This window comes from Littorina saxatilis, linkage group LG4 (assembly GCF_037325665.1).
Source record: "Littorina saxatilis isolate snail1 linkage group LG4, US_GU_Lsax_2.0, whole genome shotgun sequence".
NCBI lineage: Eukaryota > Metazoa > Mollusca > Gastropoda > Littorinimorpha > Littorinidae > Littorina > Littorina saxatilis.
The window spans coordinates 63,030,440-63,050,717 of NC_090248.1; the positions used below are offsets into that span (position 1 = coordinate 63,030,440).

The following is a 20,278-nucleotide window of genomic DNA, read 5'->3' on the forward strand; positions in this document are numbered from 1 at the left end:
TTTGTTGTGGTTTTGAAATTAAAATAGCTGGAATCAGTGTCTATGAGATGAGCGACAGTGCTTGCATAATATGTGGGAATGTGTGGAACAGTGCCAGAGCTAGGACTCATTTGATTTAGAGAGCAATTTGGCAATGTTTGTAGTAAGCAGACTTTTTAGTTGTGATTAAACAAACTGATGATTTGAGCATTTAAAAAAAAGTTTCCTATTCAACAAGAGGTGTAGTTTTTTTTTACACTAGCTACCACCAGTTTTCAGTATAGGTTTGAGTTGACAGCTTGCCACAAAAAGCTCAAGAAGTATATATTACTGTTAATGAAGTGCAGACATATTATATTAATTAGTTGTCAGTAGGGGATAGAGGTAGAGGAGACAATGGTATGTCTGAAGCTGGGGCAAAAATGTCATCAAGTGCAGACAGATTTGTTGTAAAGTCAGTGAGGCAGAAGAGATGGATTGATACATATATATGTTATACCACGGGAATGATCGAATGCTTTACTTTAGGTGCGGTAGAAAAATGGTTGCAATAATATTTTTGGCCAAGTTTACTGTTTAGTACTCAGTACACATTACAAGTAACAATGAATCATGCCTCACTTCATACTGCTCTAGGTAGTAAACAGCATTCTATCACATACAGAAAATGTTAGTGTTAGAACTGAGCATGATAATATAAAGGAGACTGAGTAGAGTCTGGTTTTGATTCAGCAAACACCTGAACTCATGGATTTTATATTGAATTTGGTGTGTTCAAGCATCACTCACTCATTTCAACAGTAGTTGTTTAAATGTAGTATGTTTGTGTTGTCTGCCCCCTAGATGTATATTACGTAAATTTGAGCGTTCAGTCAGGAACTTTTCAGTCACTAAAAGTAGTGCCCAGAAAGTGTAGCTTCTCAGCCCATGGGCTATTGAGCCATTTGAGGATTCTGGCTGGTGCTGGGTGCTTATCGAAAATAAACACCCCTTCCAGTTCCACTTCCAGTTTACAGATCGGAAAGAGGAAGAGGGGGGAATAATGCAAGATACACCTCTTTGAAGTTTGCTGCTTGGTCTGGGAACATTAAGACTAAAGTCTAATGAGAGAACATCTGCAATGAATTAACATGGGATGTGAGATGGTCCCAATCACACGCCCCCATATCTCCCTCCCCTTTTAAAACTCTGAGATGTCTGAGTAAGTCAGGTAAAATATAAAAAAAGTTAGCCTTATACATGCTTTTTACATAGATTATCATTATGAGCAAAAAAATCAGAAAAAATCTGTGGGGTCTAGAGGAGAAAGTTGAAGGGGCGGCACTATACCGCAGTATTTTGTTGTTGAATGAAGACATTTTTATGGGCAGATATGATCGCTTGAATAATTAACAACCATAAATTGAGCATTCTGTTAACCTTTAACTTAAGTGCTGTGTCAAGCTTGTTGAATCTTTAATTGGTAATTTGTTGTGTCCATTTTTTTTTAATCATTCAGGCCTGAAAGTGGTGAGTACTTAATTACTCGCCATGTCAAGTAGAAACATGTAACTGGCGAGTAGAAATGTTAATCTACTCGCCAAATGCGAGTAAAGTTGCTGAAACAAATGGTTGGTTTGGCGAGTAAAAATACTAAAATTTGTTCTCTGGCTAGTAAATGATGAGAAGTACTAGCCAAAGGCCAGTGCCCCATTTCGTGGACTGTCAGCACTGTCATTGCACATCACTACCTGAGTTTTCACATTTGATCATTTGATAAATGTTGCCAGGTTGACAGTTACATGTACTTATAAGCTCTATCTTCCAGAAAGCAGATATGATCATATGGGATCTTTACTATGCGCAGCCCAACCATCTCCAGAGCAGGATGTAGCATTTTGTGCAGGAACTTAGGCATTTCATTTGTGTTGTTGGCCCAGATGACCTAGAACTAGTAGAAGTCTAAACAGAAATCGAAACAACAGCAAAGTCTATTCATTGTATTGACTCAGTTTAGGCCAAAACAAATAATAGGTGTGGTTACGGTAACATAGCCAAAACAAATAGGGTAGGAAGGTAGGCAATCACTTTTTTTGTTTTTTACTTTTTTTTCTAATGTGTACAAATTGACAGGGAAATAAGTGTGCGACTCGGGCGCTTTCGCTTTCATTGCGTTTTTTGCACTCGTTTACTTGTTGTTTTTGGGTATTTTTGTGACAAATGTAATAAAAAGTTATAGGGTCGGCCCCAAAAAATAGGGTAGGTCGGGTTACCGTAACCACACCTATTTTTTTTTAGGCCTTAGCAGTCAGAACCAGATTAATTATTAAATAGCCTGAAAAAGTGCTGAAAGTGCGAGCATGCATTCCTAGAATAGTAGAATACAGGGCTGTGTAGACATAATATTTCACACATGTATTTTCAAGTTCTGTTCGACTTTAATTCAGACTAAGCTGTTCCTCGTTTACTTCTTGTTTTCTTTTCTTCTCACTGTCTGTCTGTCTTTATCTCTGTCTCGCTTTCTCTCTCTCTCTTCCGTCCTCTCTCTTCCATGCATCCACTCCCTCACATTTTCTTTCCTCAGTCTTCTTTTCCCTTTTCATTGCCATTGTTAATGCATTTAATGTAAAACTAAAAGTTTCATTCTTCCAGACCCATTTTGAAATAAATCCAGACAAAAAAGCATTTTATTTGTGGTTCTCTTCCTCTGTCTGTCTGCTGATCTGATGTCTCTCCCCCCACCCCCCTCTCTCTCTGTCTCTGTCTCTTTCTCTCTGTCTCTGTCTCTCTGTCTCTGTCTGTCTGTCTCTCTCTCTCTCTCTCTCTCTCTCTCTCTCTCTCTCTCTCTCTCTCTCTCTCCCCACCCGTTTGGCGGTTTCTCTCTTTTTTCCTTCTTTTTGTCTTTCTTTCCTTGTGTTCAATCCCTCGTTAGGCTCGTTACCCAATGCACATCACATACATGTATCCTCACCGCTCTTACCGCTCTCACTATACATATCTATACTGTGGACACCCCCCCCCCCCACCCACTCGATTTAAGACCCCCCAAAGGAAGACGATGAGACCTTCCCCCTTTTAAGACCTTGCTTTTTCAATTTTATCTGTTCATAACCTCTGTAAATTTAGATCCATTTTAAGACTTGATTTTCTAAGATTTTTGGAGGTCTTAAAAGGGTGTGTGGGGGCTTCCACTGTAGCAGTCAGAGATTTATTGGCTGGGGTCTGTACTGATATATATCTCTCTTAGCGCTTGGAACAAACCAATGTCTGAATTGGAATGGCCAGATAACAGCGACAAGTGGTGCAATTTGTATCTGATCCAACTAACTCTCTCTTCCTGCAATCTCGGCCAGACCCGAGGGGAACATTTGTCAGATCAGGATATATTATGAGATAACAACACGAAGTGGTGCAATTTGTGTCCTGTCTGTCTGTCTGTCTCTCTCTCTCTCTCTCTATCTCTCTCTCTCTCTGTCTGTCTCTCTGTCTCTCTGTCTCTCTGTCTCTGTCTCTGTCTCTGTCTCTCTCTCTCTCTCTCTCTCTCTCTCCGCAATGTGTGTGTGTGTTAGAGAGGGTGAGAGAGAAAGGGGATCCCTTCTACATCTGCGCAAACGAGCTCTGCGACTACAAAAGACCAACAAAACAACAAACAAGTCGCGTAAGGCGAAAATACAATATTTAGTCAAGTAGCTGTCGAACTCACAGAATGAAACTGAACGCAATGCCATTTTTCAGCAAGACCGTATACTCGTAGCATCGTCAGTCCACCGCTCATGGCAAAGGCAGTGAAATTGACAAGAAGAGCGGGGTAGTAGTTGCGCTAAGAAGGATAGCACGCTTTTCTGTACCTCTCTTTGTTTTAACTTTCTGAGCGTGTTTTTAATCCAAACATATCATATCTATATGTTTTTGGAATCAAGAACCGACAAGGAATAAGATGAAAGTGTTTTTAAATTGATTTGGACAATTTAATTTTGATAATAATTTTTATATATTTAATTTTCAGAGCTTGTTTTTAATCCGAATATAACATATTTATATGTTTTTGGAATCAGCAAATGATGGAGAATAAGATAAACGTAAATTTGGATCGTTTTATAAATTTTTATTTTTTTTTACAATTTTCAGATTTTTAATGACCAAAGTCATTAATTAATTTTTAAGCCACCAAGCTGAAATGCAATACCGAAGTCCGGGCTTCGTCGAAGATTACTTGACCAAAATTTCAACCAATTTGGTTGAAAAATGAGGGCGTGACAGTGCCGCCTCAACTTTCACGAAAAGCCGGATATGACGTCATCAAAGACATTTATCAAAAAAATGAAAAAAACGTTCGGGGATATCATACCCAGGAACTCTCATGTCAAATTTCATAAAGATCGGTCCAGTAGTTTAGTCTGAATCGCTCTACACACACACACACACACACACACACACACACACACACGCACATACACCACGACCCTCGTTTCGATTCCCCCTCGATGTTAAAATATTTAGTCAAAACTTGACTAAATATAAAAAACGTAAGGAGAGAGAAAGGGGGCGGTTGAGCCATCGCTCTGAGAGTGGAAGAGAACTACATTACGGCCAATATTGCCTCATTAATGACAAGAGCTCCTTTCACATACAAAAACAACAACAAAGCTTTTTGCCCTTGCTAATACGCTAGCTGGTAGCGAGGCGACCATGTCAGTTTCAGGGTTGCACCTCATCATGTTTGAAACGCCTACCACCACTTTTCATCTTACCCGTTTCCTGTGAAATTGTGAGAGAGAGAGAGAGAGAGAGAGAGAGAGAGAGAGAGAGAGAGAGATGTGCATGCCTCCGTAGGTGTTAGTCTTTCTGTCTGCGTGCCAGGCACAGACACAGAGTCACACGCACAAGACACAGACGCAAAGTACCGTCTGAAACAAGTGAGTCATCTGAGCAGACATACAAACACAATACGACCCATTATGCAGGACACACGCATAGACAGAGAGTAGTGTACGCAGAACGGTTTTTCAGTCCGGTTGTGTGTCTGTACGTTCGTTAACACGATGGGAGAGATCGACAGCCTACGCACAGACATAATGATATTAACTCTATGGTTCCATAAAAAGTTAGAGGGGGAGGGAAGTGATTTGGGACAAAGACTGTTGCGGCCGTTATTGCCTCATTATGCCAAGAGCTCCTTTTCACAACATAATATGCCAACGATTTTTGCCTCTGCTAATGCACGAGCTGTAGTAGCGAGTCGACCTTGTCCGTCGCAGTGTCGTATCTCAGATCGCAGTGATCGATGAAGCAGACGGGTTCAGCTGCCACAAAATTGTAGAACTTACAAGCGAAAAGAGCAGCAAGAACGATTTATTGATTGCGTGGGTATGCATACGTACAACTTCTCAGCAGCTGCAGTTGTCGAGATATGTGTGTAACGAAGAAAGGAAACTAACTTATCTATCTTCTATCTATCTATATCTATATACGGCTTGTGTGTCTGTCTGTCTGTCTGTCTGTCTGTCACTTCGCGATGCACGGCCAAAGTTCTCGATGGATCTGCTTCAAATTTGGTGGGCATATTCACATAGACCCCGGACACAATCTGGTCGATGAAAATTTTCAACACGTGCTCTGAGCGCGGCGCGGTGAACCAATATTGGTTTTTCTGTAGATCCATTTTTAGTAACTCTTCCTTATCTTCTCCAGTGTTTTGCGCGTTTATCTCCCTTCCTTCGTGTGGCGTCAATCACGTCAACACGTGCTCTAAGCCGGCGAACCGCCACGCTGCATACTCCGTCTCGCGATCATCCCGGCGAAGCCGGTGCGAACCCCCACGCTGCATACTCCGTCTCGCGATCCACCCGGCGAAGCGGGTAATCATCTAGTCTATATATAATTATATATACATTATAATTATATGTCCTGGATAGTCATATATCTTTTAGAGGGACGTTAAAACAAAACCAATAACCAATCAGGTGTTTGTGTGTGTGTGTGTGTGTGTGTGTGTGTGTGTGTGTGTGTGTGTGTGTGTGTGTGTGTGTGTGTGTAGTGAAATAATGACAATAACGTGGGTTATGTGGAAACTCGTCCCCAATACCGCACATGTCCACGTTGAGATTGTTAATGTTATGTCAGTTTCCCACAGGGACTAAGAAGAGAGAGAAAAAATCCACACTGCATAATGTCTAAAGGAATACTCCAGGACTTATTAATGTTAGAATCTCATGCGGCTGCTGTAAGAAAAAGTGAAAAGTGTCCCATGTCAACGTAACGATCGTAACAGAGGAGTGTATCCAGTCCAAGAGTACTCAGTGCGTAAGTTAGGGAGCAATGGTCTGCTCACGTCACAGGTTGTTTGACCACCCTCACCCTAACCACTATTACCACCCCACCCCGCCTGTTCCCTTTTTTTTTTTTTTTTTTTTAACCATTCCATTCATTTACTGAGTTTCTTTTGTGCTTGTAAAATCGCACAAAGCCTCGCCTGTCTCGTTAGGTAACATTGAGATGCATGTCTGTGCTCTTAGTCATTCGTTCACACTGAATCATTCAGATCAGGTTTCATTCATGCGGGTAGGCTAGAGGTCAGTCTCTTCAGTGAAAACATTAGCGCAGAGAGGGAGAGAGAGAGAGAGAGAGAGAGAGTGAGAGAGAGAGAGAGAGAGAGAGAGAGAGAGAGAGAGAGAGAGAGAGAGAGAGAGAGAGAAAGAGAGAGAGAGGGGTGGGGTGGGGGGGGGGGGGGGGGAGATTTAGCTTTTAGACGTGAAACGCCCAGTTAAACAAACACAGTTTGGATATCGACATATCATTGTCGAGAAAATGTATTTTTAATACGGTACAGCGAGAAAGGCAAAATACAACACTACACATCCAACAAAAAAAGTTGTTTTGCTTAAGTTGAACACAGTGACTGCTGCGCCCCTTGCTATAGTTGGTAGGTTGGTTGGTTATTGGTATTTTAATCGTCCCTTCAGCCTATATCAGTATATGGATATTCGGGACCGGTGCAAGTTTGTTTCCTGGTTCAGTTCACATATATACTATACTAGATGAATACCCGCTTCGCCGGGTACGGCTGCGCCGGGAAGAAGTACTCAGAGCCATACGCCGGCTTTGCCGGGTCCGAACAATGAACCCGCCAAGCTTAGGTCCCTCCCAGATTCGTGGAATGGGAACAGCACGAAAATGATTCAGTGGCCATAATGCCATTCCTGACCATATCGAGTCCCATCCTTGTCGACGAATGTAACCGTGTTAATCACCTTTGGAGGCGAACTCCACTCAAACAGGATTGAGCAATTTAGAGCTTATCTGTAAGCCCTTTTGAACTGTTATGGCTTTTCAAAGGAAGGCCAGTACATACAAATACACAAAAGCCGCCAGACCACATCACAAACAGAACTGAACAATCCCCAGGTGTTGCTCACATAGAGAGACACACACACACACACACAAACACAGAGAAGCCGTATCTATAGAGAGATAGATAACAGTGTATTTTTCGCGTGGCTATAAATTGATTCGACCTTTGCACTTTTACAGTGAGGATAATTTACGGGTCCAATTTACGTTCTGGACACTGCGGTGACCTTCTAAAAATAGTAACAGAACGCCGGGAATATCCGAAGATGCCCCCCTCATACTATAGTGCACCATACGAAGGAAGGGAGGTAAACGCTGAAAACATGGAGAAGATGAGAAGATAAGGAAGAGTTACTGGGAACGGTGAAATGAACACAAAAACCAAAATCGGATCAGCGCTGCGCGCTGAGAGCACGTGTTGAAATATCTCATCGATGATATTGTGTCCGGGGTGTAGCTGAATACGGTGTCCAAATTTGAAAAAGATCGACCGAGAACTTTGGCTTTGGTGTGTCGGTATGGGGGCCCGGGTAGCTGAGGTGGAACCAAAATCGGTTCAGCGCGCACAAAATCGGTTCAGCGCTGAGAGCACGTGTTGAAATATCTCATCGATGAGGTTGTGTCCGGGGTCTCTGTGAATAAGCCCACCAAATTTGAAGCAGATCCATCGAGAACTTTGGCCGTGCATCGCGAAGACACAGACACACAGACACACAGACAGATACAAGTCGTATATATATATATAGATGAATACCCGTTTCGCCGGGTACGGCTGCGCTGGGAAAAAGTCGAGCCGAATACCCGGCTGCGCCGGGGGTCCGGCTTTGCCGGGTGTACGCCGGCGTTGCCGGCGCACCGCACGAAGGAAGGGAGATAAACGCGCAAAACACCTTCTAAAAATAGTATAACGGGAATATGGATTGAGCGTTGTCGACAGTGACCTTCTAAAAATAGAAACGGGAATATGGATTGACGCCACACGAAGGAAGGGAGGTAAACGCTGAAAACACTGGAGAAGATAAGGAAGAGTTACTGGAAATGGATCCAGAGAAAAACCAAAATCGGTTCAGCGCTGCGCGCTGAGAGCACGTGTTGAAAATTCTCATCGACCAGATTGTGTCCGGGGTCTCTCTGAATAAGCCCACCAAATTTGAAGCAGATCCATCGAGAACTTTGGCCGTGCATCGCGCACAGACACACAGACACACAGACACTAGTCGTATATATAGATATAGTAGCCGGTCTTCATGCTTTCAACTTGTTTCGTTTCAGTCTACCACAGTATACATGTAGACGGTTCTGAGAAGCGCTTGTCTTTTCACATTAATTTTTGTTTGTTCAAATCTTGTTGAAAATCTTGATCTTTTTAAACAAGATTAAACAAGACAAGAGTCCGGGGGGAAGTCCTGGAACGCCCGATTCTAAAGCAGAGTCGGTTATAAAATTCGGTGCTTTATCAATTTATGCTTTATATTTGTTTGTTTGTGTGTTTGGTTTGGCATTGTAATTGTGTGTTTTCTGTGGCATTTTCACCAGACTTGGGGAAAAACAGGTTTGGGTTGGAAGCATACAAAAGAGATCGGTCGGGTTATGGTACATTTGTGTGTGTGTTATTCTTTTTATATTTAGTCAAGTTTTGACTAAATATTTTAACATCGAGGGGGAATCGAAACGAGGGTATGGTGTATGTGCGTCTGTCTGTGTGTGTGTGTAGAGCGATTCAGACTAAACTACTGGACCGATCTTTATGAAATTTGACATGAGAGTTCCTGGGTATGAAATCCCCGAACGTTTTTTTCATTTTTTTGATAAATGTCTTTGATGACGTCATATCCGGCTTTTCGTGAAAGTTGAGGCGGCACTGTCACGCCCTCATTTTTCAACCAAATTGGTTGAAATTTTGGTCAAGTACTCTTCGACGAAGCCCGGGGTTCGGTATTGCATTTCAGCTTGGTGGCTTAAAAATTAATTAATGACTTTGGTCATTAAAAATCTGAAAATTGTAAAAAAAAATAAAAATTTATAAAACGATCCAAATTTACGTTTATCTTATTCTCCATCACTTGCCGATTCCAAAAACATATAAATATGTTATATTCGGATTAAAAACAAGCTCTGAAAATTAAATATATAAAAATTATTATCAAATTTTTTTCCCCGAAATCAATTTAAAAACACTTTCATCTTATTCCTTGTCGGTTCCTGATTCCAAAAATATATAGATATGATATGTTTGGATTAAAAACACGCTCAGAAAGTTAAAACGAAGAGAGGTACAGAAAAGCGTGCTATCCTTCTCAGCGCAACGAATACCCCGCTCTTCTTGTCCATTCCACGTGCACTGCCTTTGCCACGGGCGGTGGAGTGACGATGCTACGAGTATACGGTCTTGCTGCGTTGCGTTGCGTTCAGTTTCATTCTGTGAGTTCGACAGCTACTTGACTAAATATTGTATTTTCGCCTTACGCGACTTGTTTTTTGTGTGTGGTTAGTGTGGTTTGTTGGTGTGTGTGTGTTTTTGGCAATACCGTTCTTACTCTCTCGGTTTAGAAAATGTCACATCAAGTATGACCACGTGAGCTTACAAAATGCGTGGCCGGGACAGGTCAGACCGAGACGAATTAGGGTACTCTATAAATATATATAGTGTACGATACTGCGATCGACCAGTCACGATCAGGCACTGTAATTCAAACTCCTGTGGAATGACCAAAGATCCCCAGCACTATGCCCTGACATAGTGTACTTAGATACAAACCCCTGTGGTATGACCAAAGATCCCCAAAACTATGCCCTGACATAGTGTACGGAGTCTTTGGTATGAGCGTACTGAACAATCATTGTGCCTGAGCTCAGACGACAGCATTTGGATGAACTGCGAACAATCATGGAAGCACCGAGTCACCCGTTGGAACTATTCAGGAATCAATAAACTGTCACGAAAAGAAATCTGAGATATAAAAATAACTTTGTAAAGCAGAGCTGGATGAGTCATCATGTATGTCTGGCCCTGGCCGGCTATGCGATAATGCGTTTGTGTGTTTTGGAGAATGTGGTTGGGCGTCGGAGTGGGGGGAGTTGTGTAAAATCTTAGCAACATTGACCCAAACCACCACACCCCCCCCCCCTCTCTCCCATTTCAGCAACGATTCCATTTGACGAGAGTAAAAGATCAACAACAAAATAAATTGCGAAAATGGTGTGCGGCAACATCGCTTTCTGTCAAGAAATTGCCTCCCAACCGCTGTGTTGACGAATCAATCACTCCCAAGTCTGATTAAAACCCCATTAATCGTTGATGGATACGTTTGATGTTTTTTGTTTTGGTTTACGTTCACGTGCAAATGGAAACACTAATTCAGTTTGCGATTTCCACATCAAGTTTACCAATGATGGTGACGTTTTACTTTACATAACATGGAATCGCACTTTTTTATCTTGCAAAGTTCAGAAAACTATTAAAGCCCCTGCAAATCGTGTAGATTTGTTTCCCCAGTTTGCTCATAACGTGCTAACACGAACGAAGTTGAACGCTTCCATGTGATGCCTGGAAGGGGTACCTGCAGGACACTGTGTCTGTATTGTTACGCCTTTAAAGGAATATGGGGTAATCGCAGTGCAGATGTACCTGCCATCAAAGGACACCTTTTGAATAACCAAACGTGCCCCGACAGTGTTATGACAGGTACGGATAATGTTAACAAGTCGCGTAAGGCGAAAATACAATATTTAGTCAAGTAGCTGTCGAACTCACAGAATGAAACTGAACGCAATGAAACGCAGCAAGACCGTATACTCGTGGTCCACCGCTCACGGCATAGGCAGTGAAATTGACAAGAAGAGCGGGGTAGTGGTTACGCTATGCTGCATAGCACGCTTTTCTGTACCTCTCTTCGTTTTAACTTTCTGAGCGTGTTTTTAATCCAAACATATCATATCTATATATTTTTGGAATCAGGAACCGACAAGGAATAAGATGAAAGTGTTTTTAAATTGATTTCGAAAAAAAAAATTTGATAATAATTTTTATATATTTAATTTTCAGAGCTTGTTTTTAATCCGAATATAACATATTTATATGTTTTTGGAATCAGCAAATGATGGAGAATAAGATAAACGTAAATTTGGATCGTTTGATAATTTTTTATTTTTTTTTACAATTTTCAGATTTTTAATGACCAAAGTCATTAATTAATTTTTAAGCCACCAAGCTGAAATGCAATACCGAACCCCGGGCTTCGTCGAAGAGTACTTGACCAAAATTTCAACCAATTTGGTTGAAAAATGAGGGCGTGACAGTGCCGCCTCAACTTTCACGAAAAGCCGGATATGACGTCATCAAAGACATTTATCAAAAAAATGAAAAATATGTTTGGGGATTTCAAACCCAGGAACTCTCATGTCACATTTCATAATAGTCAATCTGTTTAGCACAAAAAAATGCCATCAGAAGGCATTTTTATATAGCAATCTGAAATTTGCTGTGATGATACCTAACACCATGCTGAATATAAAAAATGGTAGCAGCCAATTTTGAACACTCTAAGTTAGACAGGGCTGTGTCCGCAATCTAGGTCAAATAAAATACCCTTAGAATGCTCGTATTTCTAATCAAGAGCACAGGTTATTACTTTTCGTACACGTTTGATGCTAATACAGCTTAACAATGATAAGAGGTAAACATTTACTTCACACAGATAACAAGATTCAAAAATACAATTTTAAGTGTCTGGCCTGACCCCATAAAAATCTACCCCCCCCCCCCCCAAAAAAAAAAAAAAAACCAAAAAAAAACCCACAAACATTTCATGAGTTCAGCTTTCACAAACAAGTTGAGTATGAATTTTCACACTCGTTAGGACAAAATGAAATATTTTATAGCCAGGGGCGGACGAGGGGGGGGGGACACGTGCCCCCCCCTCCCCCCCCCCGAATAAAAAAAAAAGTTGGAAAGCTGATTTTATGACCATTTCTAAGTTCAAATGGCACCAGATGGCACCATTTTGCTTCTTTGGGCCAAAATTGTTTCCGGGGGGGGCATGCCCCCGGAACCCCCTAGCAAAGTCGGGCGCTTCGCGCCCATCATATTCACTTTCGATTCAAAGTGCCCCCCCCGCCCCCTTACAAAGCAACTGATCCGCCCCTGTATGGCTCTTGCCCAGTCAAATCTCTCTTAACTCTACAAGGACTGAGCATGACGTACATCTGTTTTCACTCACCCAACAATCCCCACCACAGCCACTAAGCGCAGTACACTTCAGATGCACTGATGCACACTTACAGCGGCCTCTGCACACTTTCTTGCAACCACATTTATGAGTTCGTAGCAGGCATCCTGGGCCTGACACAGTGTCATCCACACAGGCTGCCAGGGCTGGCCTTCCTTTTTCCATCCATACTCAGAAGGAGAAGGAAGCTCCGGAGTTTTTTCAAGGCACTGGCTCCACACGCGTCCTTGAAAAGCTGCTCGGAGGACATGTTGCTTGAGAGCATCAGATGTTGGTGGAATGAACTCGATGGATCTGTTCCGCTGAGAAAAGAGTTTTTCTCGTGCCTCGTTCACTTTCAAACAAGAGCTGCTGCGGTCATACATCAAGACCACAAAACGTTCTATGATTTCAAAGGTTGAAGCAGTCACTTGCTCGCTGCAGGATGCGATCTGAAGAAATGCTTTTGTGACTTCAGGATACACGCTCCACGTCTGCCATCCCTTAGCTTTTCCGTGCCCTGCAAAGAAGGAAACCGTATCACACCCCGTAAGGGCGTGGAATACTGGTAACGACGTGCACTTGTCCGGGCTGACGCAATTTCGTGCGCTGGGATGTTCTTGATGTGCTTCCCAGTTCCAAACGCCACCCACATCTCCTCTGCTTGAAGTTTACGTGCAACGGAGACGGCAAATACGATGACGTCAGTGTCTGCAGTCCTGATGATGATCCTTGTTTGGCCCTGTTTGACACAGTCCGCAGCATGCAGAAAGAGCCTTGTGTCTGCCTCCTCATGCGTGCACGGCTCCAAGCCTTCGGTTGTGTAACTGTTATTAGAGCAAACAACTTTCTCGTTAGAAGTGCTCACAATCAGTTTTCCGGGATCAACCACACATCTCGAAATTTCTTTTGCTAGAAACTGGAAGAGCTCTTCTTTGTTTGCGTTGTTGCTTAGGAAGCCTTTCCAGTTTGTAGGAATTGGTGCTGCACCTGAGACTCTCCTGCGCTGTCCCTGGCTTCTTTTCTGTCTTGTTGCTGTCTTCAGGCTGTCTGCGCGGTAAACATCCCAGACGACATCAACTCGCTGTACACTGCTCAGTTGCTGTAACATGTAAGGCATGAAAACCGTTTCACTGTAGTCGTGAAATGTCCTGCACAGCTTTGGAGACATCTGAATAATGAAAGCACCATCAAGGATCTTTGCAGAATGATTAGTGATGTCTTGGCATTGGGTTTCAACGCCCAGAAGTAGCGTGTCGTTGTGGACAGGAGTCAGCTCTGCGTCAAGAAGCTCATCAAGAACGTTGAGCTCTTCCTCAGTGGGCATGACGACTTCAGGGATACTTTCTTTGGCATTGTCATACAGCAAGCGGTCATGTTCAGCAGAAGCATACTCCCCCTTTGATGCACAACGCTCGAGGCAGGCAAGTAAATCAGACTTTTTACCAGAAATCATTTCTGACAGCTTGGCAAGAGAAGGGGGGAAGGGTTGATTTTCATGTCTGAAAAACTCTTCCATGTTTCCTTGTCTTACCTGGCAGGCTATATATAACCTTTAAAACAGAGAACAGTCAGTTAGGTCATTGGAAATACGTATAACCTTATCATAGGAAACTGACAGACCCAGATTGTACAGAATATCAATAATACCATACTTCCTGGTCTCGGCGTGTATTTTCAGTCCGAGTTAAACAGGAAGCGGAGTTTCCTTCTCTTTTGCATGGTTACGACGGGTGTCCTTCAAGGGATCTCTTGGTGCATGTTTTCTGCTGTTAAATACGAGGAGCTGAGAAATGGTAAGCGCTGCCTGTGACTACTTTTGTCCTAATGCAGCCTCCTCTTGTGATGAATTGCTTGTTTTGATGGAGTTTCCTGGCCCATCCAAAATCATACTGACGAGAGCTTTCAACGAAGATGGTGTTGCATTTTCTTGGCAGTTTTCAAGGAAATCCCCATTGAAGTTTTCCTGCTTCGAGAAAATCTCTCTGCGGACAATCTTGGCGGCTTGTGCAAGCAGCAAGGCGTCAGAATCATGATCAACAACCTTGCTCACTGCATATCCCAGGTCACGTTTGAAGACAAGAGTAGCATCTCTTTCGCGACCTGTATTGCATTCTTGAAGCTCAGGGCATGCATCCAGTAGTTTCTGTCTGAGTCTTGTGGTATGCAGACTGCAACTAACTCCAAGCTCCTGTAGTCGAGTATTGTACAGTGTGCAAAGTTTTGACATACGGAACACAGGGGCTGTTGTTTCGTCATGTTCAAAACTCTGGATATATGACACCAGCTCAGCAAAAGCAATGCCATGACAAACAGAACTGTTGCTCTGGTCACAGTTCAGTTCCTTTTCGTATTTATTGGCACGATTGTACAGGGAAATCAAACATTTCAGATGATATTGTGAATCTGTAGCAATCATATCTCCAGCAGCAAGCTTTTTAAGCAAGTCCTTGTCTTGAAGAAGGTTAGCTGCATGTCTCACCTTATAGTCCAGTCCAAATGTTGCTGCGCTGTACAACTTGCCAGAGCTCTCATTACAAAAGAAACAAATATCTTTGGATGACGCCGGAGTGCCAGCAGATCGTCTTGTTTTGGCTGAGCTGCAGGTGGCTGCTCTGTCCTCTGCCTGCCGTTTCTCAGCTTTCTTTTGAAGTCTTTCCAAACTTCGCTTGCCCATTTTTTCTCTGCAAGACTTATGCCACGATGCACTATTTTTCTGAACAGTCTCTTTAATCCCAGATCCATCATCTAGTTGAAATACCCCCACAGTTACAGGAAGGTCAAAACCGCATGCAAGAAACTGTTGGACATTTTCAGCAAACAAAGTGTATCCTTCGCCACTCCTTGTACCCACTGCTGGGCAGTTCAGATGTTCTGTTGTCTTGTTCTGACAGAAAATGCATCGACTCCAGTCAACAACAGGTGACTGTGAAGTTGAGGGTTCACAAAATGGATCAACATCTTTGTAGTCTTTCGCCATATTTTTCCTGCAGAAAAAAGTTAACGTAACTTAATAGTTTTTCTCAAATATGGTGTAAGCCTTTTCTGAGAGCAAAAGGGTCTTTTAATAAACAAACAAATAAACAAAAATATATATAAAAAAATATATACAAGATTTTTTTTTCAAACGCACTCCGTTTATAGAAGACAGAACTGCTCCTAAAAACAGAAAAACAAAAATAAATAAATAAACAATGAAAGACGAACGTTGACACTGAAAGCCGTAGGGTCTGGGAAGCAAAACCAACTGTTTTGTCAGGATAATATGCTATCCTTACCAAAAACACGAAGCTGTTTTGTGACCTTGCTCTCTTCTCAATATGTCAAAAGTCGCGTACCATACTTTTTCACTCGGCGACCAAAATAATGATTGCATGCACAGATACTTGCACTTTCCTACGCATCATGAAAAAACCCCGCATGCACTTTCAAAGTGAAGTAAAGGTACTCCAATAAAACAAAATTGTAAACAAACGTCACTTACCATATGTGTAGTTTGTCGCAAAAGGATGATGCAGCGATTCAACTGACACGCCGGTTCGGCAGTCCAGCGGTGTACGTGACCGCAAAGCACGCGCTCGAATCGCGACAGAATATCGCTACACTGCTCTGTTTTTCCATTCTAACCTTGCTTTGGTAGGAGTCGTGTGTTATCCACACAACAGCTGATGATGAGTGACATTTCCCTACATGAGCGTTGTAATGACGTGTCAAATCATGGAATGCGTCTGCTCTCAACAACCAAAACATTGGCGGCAGAAAACGGAAGTGGCCCGCCACATTGATGGCCAGCCATCTGTGCCGCAACTTCATCGCGTGTTTTTTAAGGGTGGATTACACCCAAAGTAGGACTCTACAAGGTGGCTGCTACCAGTTTTTATACCAAACTAAGTACACTTTATCGTTTTTTCAAAAAAATACATTGCTATAAAGATTGTCATACTGAATGTAAGGAACAGATTGACTATAAAGATCGGTCCAGTAGTTTAGTCTGAATCGCTCTACACACACACACACACACAGACACACAGACACACACACACACAGACACACGCACATACACCACGACCCTCGTTTCGATTCCCCCTCGATGTTAAAATATTTAGTCAAAACTTGACTAAATATAAAAATCAAATCTAATAGATCCCTTGACTTTGGGGTAGCGTGACTCTGTTGCTGCTAGCTTTCCACTGGGAGGAAGCGACCCGAATTTCCAAGCGATGGGACAATAAAGTAATGACAAGTCGCGTAAGGCGAAAATACAATATTTAGTCAAGTAGCTGTCGAACTCACAGAATGAAACTGAACGCAATGCCATTTTTCAGCAAGACCGTATACTCGAAGCATCGTCAGTCCACCGCTCATGGCAAAGGCAGTGAAATTGACAAGAAGAGCGGGGTAGTAGTTGCGCTAAGAAGGATAGCACGCTTTTCTGTACCTCTCTTTGTTTTAACTTTCTGAGCGTGTTTTTAATCCAAACATATCATATCTATATGTTTTTGGAATCAGGAACCGACAAGGAATAAGATGAAAGTGTTTTTAAATTGATTTGGACAATTTAATTTTGATAATAATTTTTATATATTTAATTTTCAGAGCTTGTTTTTAATCCAAATATAACATATTTATATGTTTTTGGAATCAGCAAATGATGGAGAATAAGATGAACGTAAATTTGGATCGTTTTATAAAGTTTTATTTTTTTTTACAATTTTCAGATTTTTAATGACCAAAGTCATTAATTAATTTTTAAGCCACCAAGCTGAAATGCAATACCGAAGTCCGGGCTTTGTCGAAGATTGCTTGACGAAAATTTCAATCTATTTGGTCAAAACATGAGGGCGTAACAGTGCCGCCTCAATGTTCACTAAAATCCGGATATGACGTCATCAAAGACATTTATCAAAAAAATGAAAAAAACGCTCGGGGATTTCATATCCAGGAACTCTCATGTCAAATTTCATAAAGATCGGTCCAGTAGTTTAGTCTGAATCGCTCTACACACACACACACAGACACACACACACACACACACACGCACAGACACACATACACCACGACCCTCGTTTCGATTCCCCCTCGATGTTAAAATATTTAGTCAAAACTTTAATAAAAGGAACAACCGAAAAAGTCCGTTCTTTGGAAGTTGTTTTGTTCTCATCGGAGGGGCCTAATGGTGCAGGTGCCACTGCACCCGGCTTGATTCAGACACACTTGTACTCGGCATTATCAGTCCAGTCCAACAATTATGCTCCATAAATGTAATCATTAACTGAAATAATGAAAGCGCTGTGGAGGTAAACAGCTGTCTATAATCTGGAGTCCTGATTCTTCTTCTTGTTCTTCTGCGTTCCCGTCGCCATGCTAGACTGTAAAGGTTGTTGATGGGGTGAAGTCTGCAGTTCTCGTCGCCATGCTAGACTGTAAAGGTTGTTGATGGGGTGAAGTCTGCAGTTCTCGTCGCCATGCTAGACTGTAAAGGTTGTTGATGGGGTGAAGTCTGCAGTTCTCGTCGCCATGCTAGACTGTAAAGGTTGTTGATGGGGTGAAGTCTGCAGTTCTCGTCACCATGCTAGACTGTAAAGGTTGTTGATGGGGTGAAGTCTGCAGTTCTCGTCGCCATGCTAGACTGTAAAGGTTGTTGATGGGGTGAAGTCTGCAGTTCTCGTCGCCATGCTAGACTGTAAAGGTTGTTGATGGGGTGAAGTCTGCAGTTCTCCTTCAGGTCCACCATCTCGGGCACTGGAGGAGAACAAGGAGTTACACAATCAGACCCTTACTTGGGCACCAGTGCACTCGTTTTGTACTACAGTGTTTCTTAACAGTACAGTGGAACCCCCCTTTTACGATCCCCCAATTTAAGACCTTATTTTTTCAGACTTTCTGTTAAATAACATAGATTGTAAATTTACCTCCATTTTAAGACTCCCTCCTTTTTTAAGGCCTGATTTTCTCAGATTTTTGGAGGTCTTAAAAGGGGGGTTTCACTGTATGACTAGTTTTATGTCCAAGACCAGGGTCAGTCACTGAATCAGTGTAAATTGGCCACTGTCCGTTTCTTCAGAGGAAGAGATGCTTGGAACCGTGACGAAACGGTTTGCCGCTTAATGTGGAGATTCACAACCACCAGACAAAATGGCAAACGAACTATTTACAAAGGAAAGGTGTGGAATCTCTGATAGCAGTTAATATACTCTTCAGAGGAAGAGATGCTTGGAACCGTGACGAAACGGTTTGCCGCTTAATGTGGAGATTCACAACCACCAGACAAAATGGCAAACGAACTATTTACAAAGGAAAGGTGTGGAATCTCTGATAGCAGTTAATATACAACATGTACCAGAGGTCATATTTTGGAAACCGCTGAAGCATTTGACAGGGACATCTTGCCTCGAGTTGTCAGAGCATGAAGAGATAACGCTTTGTGGGTAAACGATCCGGTGTCACGAACTGAAACTTCTGCTGAACAATCCATTTGCGGTCAATGCGCATGCGGCAATCTTGGACTTTAAAAAATGCGACCCTTTGGCCGAACGAACCATGGGTTAGGGTTAGGATTAGGGTTAGGGTAAGGGTTAGGGTTAGGTTGTTCACGACCTGATTAATCTCCCCATGTTAGCGCATGCGCATTGACCGCAATGAGAAGGATTGTTCAGGCAGAGGTTTCAGTTCGTGACACCGGCGCTCACACAGATTTAGATTAATTAGAAAAAAACACAGTAAACACCAAGTTCCAAAGACTTTCGGGCCACGCCCTTCTTCAGTGAAATGAATGAGAATGTAAGTAAACAATGACCAATGACGTAAAACAGATTTAGATACAGAAAGAAAAAGAAAGCCAACAACAAATAAGACGGAAGGAGGAGAGGCATTAATGTGGAGTAGACGAATTAGCTAGGAAGAAGGAAACAAGAAGAAAAAAAATTTGACCGAATAATCGTGACCTCAACCGGTCAAAATTGGCAGGTCATTCTTTGCAAGTTTTTACCGGCAGGAATTCTATAGGACATTTCTCCGTCTCCCAGCGAGCGAGGGCGATGAGTCATGCTAACCGTAAGCCACGCGCGAGGAATGCTTCGATAAAAACATGTTTATAAAAACCCAGTCACTTGGTCAAAGCAACCGGTACCTAAGTTTTGGTAACAAAACAGAAGTGTTTTTTGTGTGCAAAAAATGGCATCTGCTTATAAAAATGAAAACACTCAAATACTGGCATTTCCACAAAATGCAAACATTGGTCATGTCATATTTTAATGCGTTAGTGGCCGATGACGGGCGTCAAGCCTAAAACAGATTCATAATCGACTGCAACACCTTATGGTATTAATTCTTGCAAGTGTCCAGGGTGGGATAAAATATATAAAGCGTGAACTTTTGTTACTTTTCGCTGTAATTCGTCACGTTTGAGATGTTTTGTTTATGTTTGATTGGTCGAAGAAAAAGACGATGACGCCGACGATGATGTCTGTGATGATGGTTCGGTGTGTTTTCTTTTCTTTTCTTTTCTTATTGATTAACATTGTGCTATCTGTCGACATTCGCATCCCACATCATTTTCCCTATGACAATGTGACATTTGACCCTCGTAAATAATTCACATCCACTTTGAAATTGGCATTGTTCGCACAGAGGGAGCAATTGGGAAGTATGACTGTACATGTGTCTGTGAAACTCAAGCCTTTGCAAAATTGATGGCCATTTTATCGCCTGTACTCAGCGGGTTGTATGGCTATGTTCAAGAGGTGATATTCTCTGTTTGTCTC

At 42.2% G+C, this 20,278-nt stretch overlaps 1 protein-coding gene across 3 annotated transcripts in view; it reads left to right on the forward strand.

Moving 5' to 3' along the window:
- The window catches only part of LOC138965333 (actin-associated protein FAM107A-like), a 92,866-nt gene that overhangs the window by 1,032 nt on the left and 71,556 nt on the right, over positions 1–20,278 (forward strand). The window lies entirely within an intron of this gene.